This window comes from Geotrypetes seraphini, chromosome 1 (genome assembly GCF_902459505.1).
Source record: "Geotrypetes seraphini chromosome 1, aGeoSer1.1, whole genome shotgun sequence".
In the NCBI taxonomy this organism is placed as follows: domain Eukaryota; kingdom Metazoa; phylum Chordata; class Amphibia; order Gymnophiona; family Dermophiidae; genus Geotrypetes; species Geotrypetes seraphini.
Genome location: NC_047084.1, coordinates 522231463 through 522239020, shown reverse-complemented (window position 1 = coordinate 522239020; position 7558 = coordinate 522231463).

Here is a 7558-nt window from a genome sequence, read left to right as displayed (position 1 = left end):
TCATAGACTGTAAAGTCTGCCTGGTATTGTCTGTAAAGTCCACCTGGTAGCAGCCCTAGGTAAAACATGGCCATGTCAGGCATCTATTTTTAACAAACCCAAAACAATATTAGTAAATAAAGATTATTTTAATTTTCTCATTGGCTTACTTTTATCATTTTTACCATATTGGATCTTGTTAACTAATTGCTTTGTTATTTTCTGCAAATAGATTTCAGGCATATTCATTGTTGAAATCCAAAAAAACCCATCTGGGTTATATGTGGACCTCGAGGACTGACACTGGATACCCCTGTCTTTACAGAGATGTGCATTCATTGAAGGACATTTTTTTTTTTTTTTTAAACCCTCTAAGTCCAACTTTGACATTTCCATCAGAGGGTGGGGTAAATTTTCCAAACTTTTATAGGTATCATCAGGGCTATATAATGCACCAGGGAATGTATTGGATCCTCCCCGAGCTCAAGGAACATCTTCCAGACTGGCTATATCTAGAGTGGAAAATTATGTCCCCTATCAGACTATCTCATGTATTAAGTATCAGATTGCCTAGTTATGCTAGGAATAACAGAATTTTATTGGATATATGGAAAACAATTAAATTTATTGATAAATTAACAGATGTTCCTATAATAAAATCTAGTTTACAGTCCTTATGGTTAAACTCCAAGATACAAATGGGCGGTACTGGACTTGCCTGGAAGAATTGGATGCAAGCAGGAATTCGGACATTAGATGATGTTATATCTAATGAGAAGTTGCTTGAGTTTTCACGGCTGCAACAAGAATTTGGTATTTTAAATTCTCAACATTGTAGATCATTGCAGTTGAAGCAGGCTATTCAGAGGGGGTTCCCTGAATGGAAAAATTTAAAAACTTATTTAAAAACTTATTATCCTTTGCTATCAGACAGATTTAGCAGGACATCAGGCCTCTCAGTGGTATAAATTAATTTCAGAATTTTTAAATAAAAAACCAAAAAATAATCTTAGAGACATTTGGAGTATCGAGATAAAACAGTATATTTCTGCATCTCGATGGCCACAAATTTGGTCTTGGAGGTTTAAATGCACAGCGTCAGCATCTATGAGACAAACATGGTTATTTCTGTTGCATAGGATTTTTTGGACCCCAGTTCGATTACAAAAAATTGATAACTCAAAATCTAATAGATGCTGGCATTGTCATATTAATATTGGGACATTAGATCATCTGTTATATTTTTGTCCAATGATACTTAGTTTCTGGAGGTCTATATGGGGACAAATTAATCTTATATTAGAGTCATCTATTCCTTTGTCGTATGAAGTTATAATTCGCGGCACACTGTTTACAGGTAAAGCCTGTGTTGGCTAAATATAAAAGCCGTCTTTTTTTGATTTTGACAGCAATAACATTCAAATGATCACAAGAAATTGGAAATGTCATGATGGACTTAATTACACGTTCTGGTGGGCGAGTGTGTGCAATACATATAAATATGAAAGCATGAACGCAGAATGCTTAGGTTTGAGTAATACATTTAATAAAATATGGAGCCCATTGACTGCATTTGTTAACAAATAATAAGGATATTGTAATTGTTGCTTTTCTTTCTTAGATTTCCTTACACATCCAGGGTGGGGGAGGGGAGGGAGGGATATTTTGAAGGTTTAAATATATGAGTATATTTTTGTAATAAAAATAGGATTTAAGGTATTAATAGTTGAATGATAGGGGGGAAAATGGTTGTTTCATTATATTTTGTGTATTAAAGTGCATTTTATGTAAGCTTTTCATGTTATAATTTCTGTAATGCACTGCTATTATTTAAAATTCAATAAAGTTTTTAAAAAAAACAAAACCAAAGCTGAAGGAACATAAATGGCCATTTTCGAATGGGAAACTGCTGGACGCCCAAATATACTTTTTTTTTTTTTTTTAATTGTCTGTTTGGACGTCTTGGCCACCGGGTCATCTAGGCTCCCAGAACATCTATCTTTATACTCCATTTTCAATGTAAAAACATTCATGTTGAAAATGTCCAAATACAGACTATTTGGAACTGGGAGGGGCCAGCATAGCAATAGACTGGCCACATAGACTCCCAACAGAGCAATGGAACACCTTAGAGGGCACTGCTGTGAACTTCACATAAAGGGTGCCAGATGAATATCTCACCATAACCCCCTTATAATTTATGGTGAGCCCCCCCCCCAAAAAAACAAAAAAAACAAAACCCAAACCTACTATACCCATCTTTGTACCAGCCCAATAGCATTTATGGTTGCAGTTGGAACCTATATGACAGTATAGTAGGGTTTGAGTGGGCTTACACATTCTACCATAAATGTAGTGGTTAGAGTGGCTTATGGGCTTAGGTCCTCTCTATAGTTCACTAGCCCACCCACTAGGCTACTTAAGACACCCGTGTACAGCTCTACTAGGATTCCCCATACCAGATATTGCTGTTTTAGAGACAGGTATGTACCTTTTTGTTCTCATTTATGTGTGATGAAAGGGGGTCAGGGAGCACTAAGGGAGTGTGGGGTGTCTTACCTTGATGCATGCAGTGGTCATTTGGTCAGTTTGAGCACCTTTGTGGCACTTAGATGCTTCTAAAACAGGTCTAGCTCCAAACGTTTAAGTTCTGTCCATGATGTTTTGCAAAACATTTGATTATTGCTGCAAGATGTACAAGTCTAACTGACCATTAGGCATGCCCAAAGCCTCCACCATACCCATCTCATGCTCTGGATACACAGAGGCTGGGACACCGCGCTAGACATCCAGAAAGGTGCTAGAACATAAATATCTTAAAACTGTAGAAGGCCTTCATGCAAGGCCCCAGGTGCTCAAAATGATGGCTTTGCTTTATCTGCATCTGGGCAGCTGCCAAAAAAAAAAAAAATTAAACAGAGTTCAAGAATCTCCTTGTAGTCTTCCCTTGAATGTGATGCATTCAAGGCTGTTCGGCAGAAAGTTGCAACCTCACATGAATCCTGGTCTATGTAAGGCCAATTTTGCTAAAATCTTTTGAACACAGCAACATCTGGTCCTCCACTAACTCCAAACAGTTAGATGAAGATGTTTCCAAGCACCAGTTCCATCATATGATGTTAACAGGCTAACTCTTGTCGTACTGATGATTCAATGAAGGTGCATGCTCTGTTCATCAGGCCTGTATTTCTCGCAGTGGTATCAAACACTAGTTCCTGGACTTGTCTCCAAAGACTCCACTCGTCCAGTACTGTGAGACAAGCTTCAGCTTGCTGTTTTCCACTTCCATGGCCAATTTTTGGAACTCCAAGTAACCTCTCTTCTGACAAGTACTGCAATTCTGTCAATCATTTCTGTACTTCCAGTAACATCCAGGAAGAGTTCTCCATCCCAATGCAGCAGCAATGGAGTTTCTGTTGTTTTGTAAAGGAATCTATCCTTCAGAGTGGCTGCCTCCTCATAGTTCTTGCACCGTGAACGTTGGAGTGAGTTTCTTGACAATGTCATTTCATTTACATCATGGCCAAGTGCTATGGCAACAGAACCAATGACAAATGTGGCACCATGTCTGGCAAATTAACATGATTTGATGCTCCGACAACTTCAGGATGTGCAAGGGTGTTCACCTTTGGCTATTTTCACTGAGAACTGAAACAAAGGGTGATGCTGATTTCAAAATCAGTACTGAATTTGAACTGCCAAAGTCAACTTCAGTAATATTCTTGGAATAAGATAATCCACTTGTCAGAGAAAGAGAAAAATAGCAGTTGGTTGTGTAGAAGTACTGACAATGACATTTTCTGCCTCTACTTTGGCTAGAAACTTACTAAAACTTTCTTCTAATTCTTTCCTCATTCTTGCAAGTATACTGTAAATGCTGACCATGCTGCATGACAAAGCATGTTGCTTCTGCATGATTAAAACAAAAACAAAGAGAAAGCCAACATATCTGCAGTGAACAGGTAGAATAAAAACAAAAAAAAACTGCAGAGGAAAATGTACAAGTTGCAGGACCTTTATTAAAAATACAATAAAATTATATCCAAAGGATGGCTCTCGTGTGTATGGGGACTGGACCCAACATGGTCCGTGTTTCAGAGAAAAGGTTTAAAATCAAAATTTTATCAGCTTCAAACACAAAGGAGACCATAAGAGTAGCATGTGTCTCCATTAAATCTTGTGATATCTCAAAAAAATCTGTCAAATTTAAACTATCAAGCAAAACCATCTCAAATCCTTCAGTAGGTGATTCTCCACTCAAATCTCCAGTTCTTCTCTTTTTATATGATAGATAATATCTTATTAATAGGAGATAAGGAGTCCTGGGAAATCTTTAAAATATGCAACAAATAAGTTTTAAAGAGTTTTCTTGGTGACAACCGACAGTTGACAAAGGGTCGACGATTCGGAAGACGGTATCCTGTGAAGATACCGAGGGGAAAAATGGCTGGGAAGGAACAAGGGACAAACTACAGGAGTCGACTAACCCAGAAGAAGTGGTTACAATGTCTGCAGCAAAAGAGAAGAAAATATGGACCGAAGCACAGGGAAAGGAAAGGAGGACAGCAAAATACCAGGATCTAAAGTGCATATATGCTAATGCAAGGAGCCTAAGAAACAAAATGGGGGAACTAGAAGCCTTGGCCAACGCAGAAGACATCGACATCATTGGAATCTCTGAAACATGGTGGAATGAGGAAAGCAAATGGGATACAGCACTACCGGGATACAAGCTCTATCGCCAGGACAGAACAGGACAAAAAGGAGGTGGAATAGCCCTATACATAAAAGAAGGCATACAATCCACACAAATGGACACAGCAGAGACGGCCAGCAAGCCGGAATCTCTATGGGTTAAAATACCGGGAAGGAAAGGGCCTGAAATAAAGATGGGCCTGTTTTATCGCCCACCGGGGCAAACCAGAGATATCGATGAGGAAATGGAAGCCGAGATGAAGCGTGAATGCAAAAGCGGCAACACGGTTATTATGGGAGACTTCAACTACCCTGGGATAGACTGGAGGCTTGGAAGCTCGAAATGCGCTAGGGAAACAAAATTCCTGGAAGCTACACAGGATTGTTTCATGGAACAGCTTGTTAGAGAACCGACGAGAGGAAATGCCACTCTGGATCTAATCCTAAATGGGTTAAGGGGACCTGCAAAGGAAGTAGAAGTAGTGGGACCGTTGGGAAACAGCGATCATAATATGATCAAGTTCAAGGTTGAGGTAGGAGTGTCAAAAGGCAAGAGATCCATTGCGACAACTTTTAACTTCAGGAAAGGAAACTACGAAGCAATGAGGGAATTGGTAAGGAAGAAACTTAGGAACACTTCCAAAACATGGCTAACGGTAAATCATGCCTGGTCCTTCTTCAGGGACATGGTGAGCGAGGCGCAAAATCTGTATATCCCCAGATTCAGGAAGGGGTGTAAAAAGAATCGAACAAAAGACCCGGCGTGGATAACCAAAACAGTGAAGGAAGCGATAGGCAATAAGAAAAAATCATTCAAGAAATGGAAAAAGGACAAAACTGAGGGGAGCTGGAAAGAGCACAAGAAGCATCAAAAAGAATGTCACCGTGAGGTTCGGAAAGCCAAAAGAGAGTATGAAGAGAGGCTAGCCAGGGAAGCAAGAAATTTCAAACCATTCTTCAGATATGTTAAAGGGAAGCAGCCGGCTAGAGAGGAAGTGGGACCGCTGGACGACGGAGACAGGAAGGGAGTGGTGAAGGAGGAGAAGGTAGTGGCAGAAAGACTTAACATGTTCTTCTCGTCTGTATTTACAAACGAAAACACGTCCAACATACCGGAACCTGAGCAATTCTTCAACGGAAGTCAGGCAGAAAAATTAACATCCATAGAAGTGAGCCTTGAGGACGTTCGTAGGCAGATAGAAAAACTAAAAACTGACAAATCCCCGGGTCCGGATGGCATACATCCAAGGGTTCTAAAGGAATTAAAGGAGGAGATAGCGGAACTACTGCAGCAAATTTGCAACTTATCCCTGAAAACAGGCGAGATCCCGGAAGATTGGAAGATAGCCAACGTTACGCCCATCTTTAAAAAGGGATCAAGAGGTGACCCGGGAAACTACAGGCCGGTGAGCCTGACTTCGGTTCCAGGGAAAATGGCAGAAGCACTGATAAAAGAAAACATCGATCAACATTTTGAAAAAAATGAACTTCTGATAACCAGCCAGCATGGTTTCTGCAAGGGAAGATCGTGCCTAACGAACTTATTGCACTTCTTCGAAGGGATCAACAAACGGATGGACAAAGGAGACCCCATAGACATCATATATCTAGATTTCCAAAAAGCCTTTGACAAGGTGCCCCATGAACGTCTACTCCGGAAACTGAAGAACCATGGGGTGGAAGGAGACGTACATAGATGGATCAGAAACTGGTTGGAGGGTAGAAAACAAAGGGTAGGAGTGAAGGGTCACTACTCCGACTGGAGGAGGGTCACGAGTGGTGTCCCGCAGGGCTCGGTGCTCGGGCCGCTGCTATTTAATATCTTCATAAATGATCTAGAAACAGGAACGAAGTGCGAGATAATAAAATTTGCGGACGACACCAAACTATTTAATGGAGCTCGGACTACAGAGGACTGCGAAAAGTTGCAAAGGGACTTGAACAAATTAGAAGAATGGGCGGTGAAATGGCAGATGAAGTTCAACATTGAAAAATGTAAAGTATTACATGTGGGGAGCAGAAACTCGAGGTACAACTATATAATGGGAGGGATGTTATTGAATAAGAGTACCCAGGAAAGGGACTTGGGGGTAATGGTGGACATGACAATGAAGCCGTCGGTACAGTGTGCAGCGGCCGCTAAGAGAGCGAATAGAATGCTTGGTATAATCAAAAAGGGTATTACAGCCAGAACGAAAGAAGTTATCCTGCCGTTGTATCGGGCGATGGTGCGCCCGCATTTGGAGTACTGCGTCCAATATTGGTCGCCGTATCTTAAGAAGGATATGGCATTAGTCGAGAGGGTTCAAAGGAGAGCAACACGTCTGATAATAGGTATGGAAAACCTGTCATATTCTGAGAGATTGGAGAAGCTGGGTCTCTTTTCCCTGGAGAAGAGGAGACTTAGAGGGGATATGATAGAGACTTACAAGATCATGAAGGGCATAGAGAGAGTAGAGAGGGACAGATTCTTCGAACTTTCGAAAAATAAGAGAACAAGAGGGCATTCGGAAAAGTTGAAAGGGGACAGATTCAAAACAAATGCTAGGAAGTTCTTCTTTACCCAACGTGTGGTGGACACCTGGAATGCGCTTCCAGAGGACGTTATAAGGCAGAGTACGGTACTGGGGTTCAAGAAAGGATTGGACAAATTCCTACTGGAAATGGGGATAGAGGGGTATAGATAGAAGATTACTGCACAGATCCTGGACCTGTTGGGCCGCCGCGTGAGCGGACTGCTGGGCACGATGGACCTCGGGTCTGACCCAGCAGAGGCATTTCTTATGTTCTTATGTTCTTATGTTCTTACCTTCGGAAAATTAAAAAATCTAAGGTTGTAGGCTCTCAATTAATTCACAATTTGCTCTAATTTATACTGAGTGTC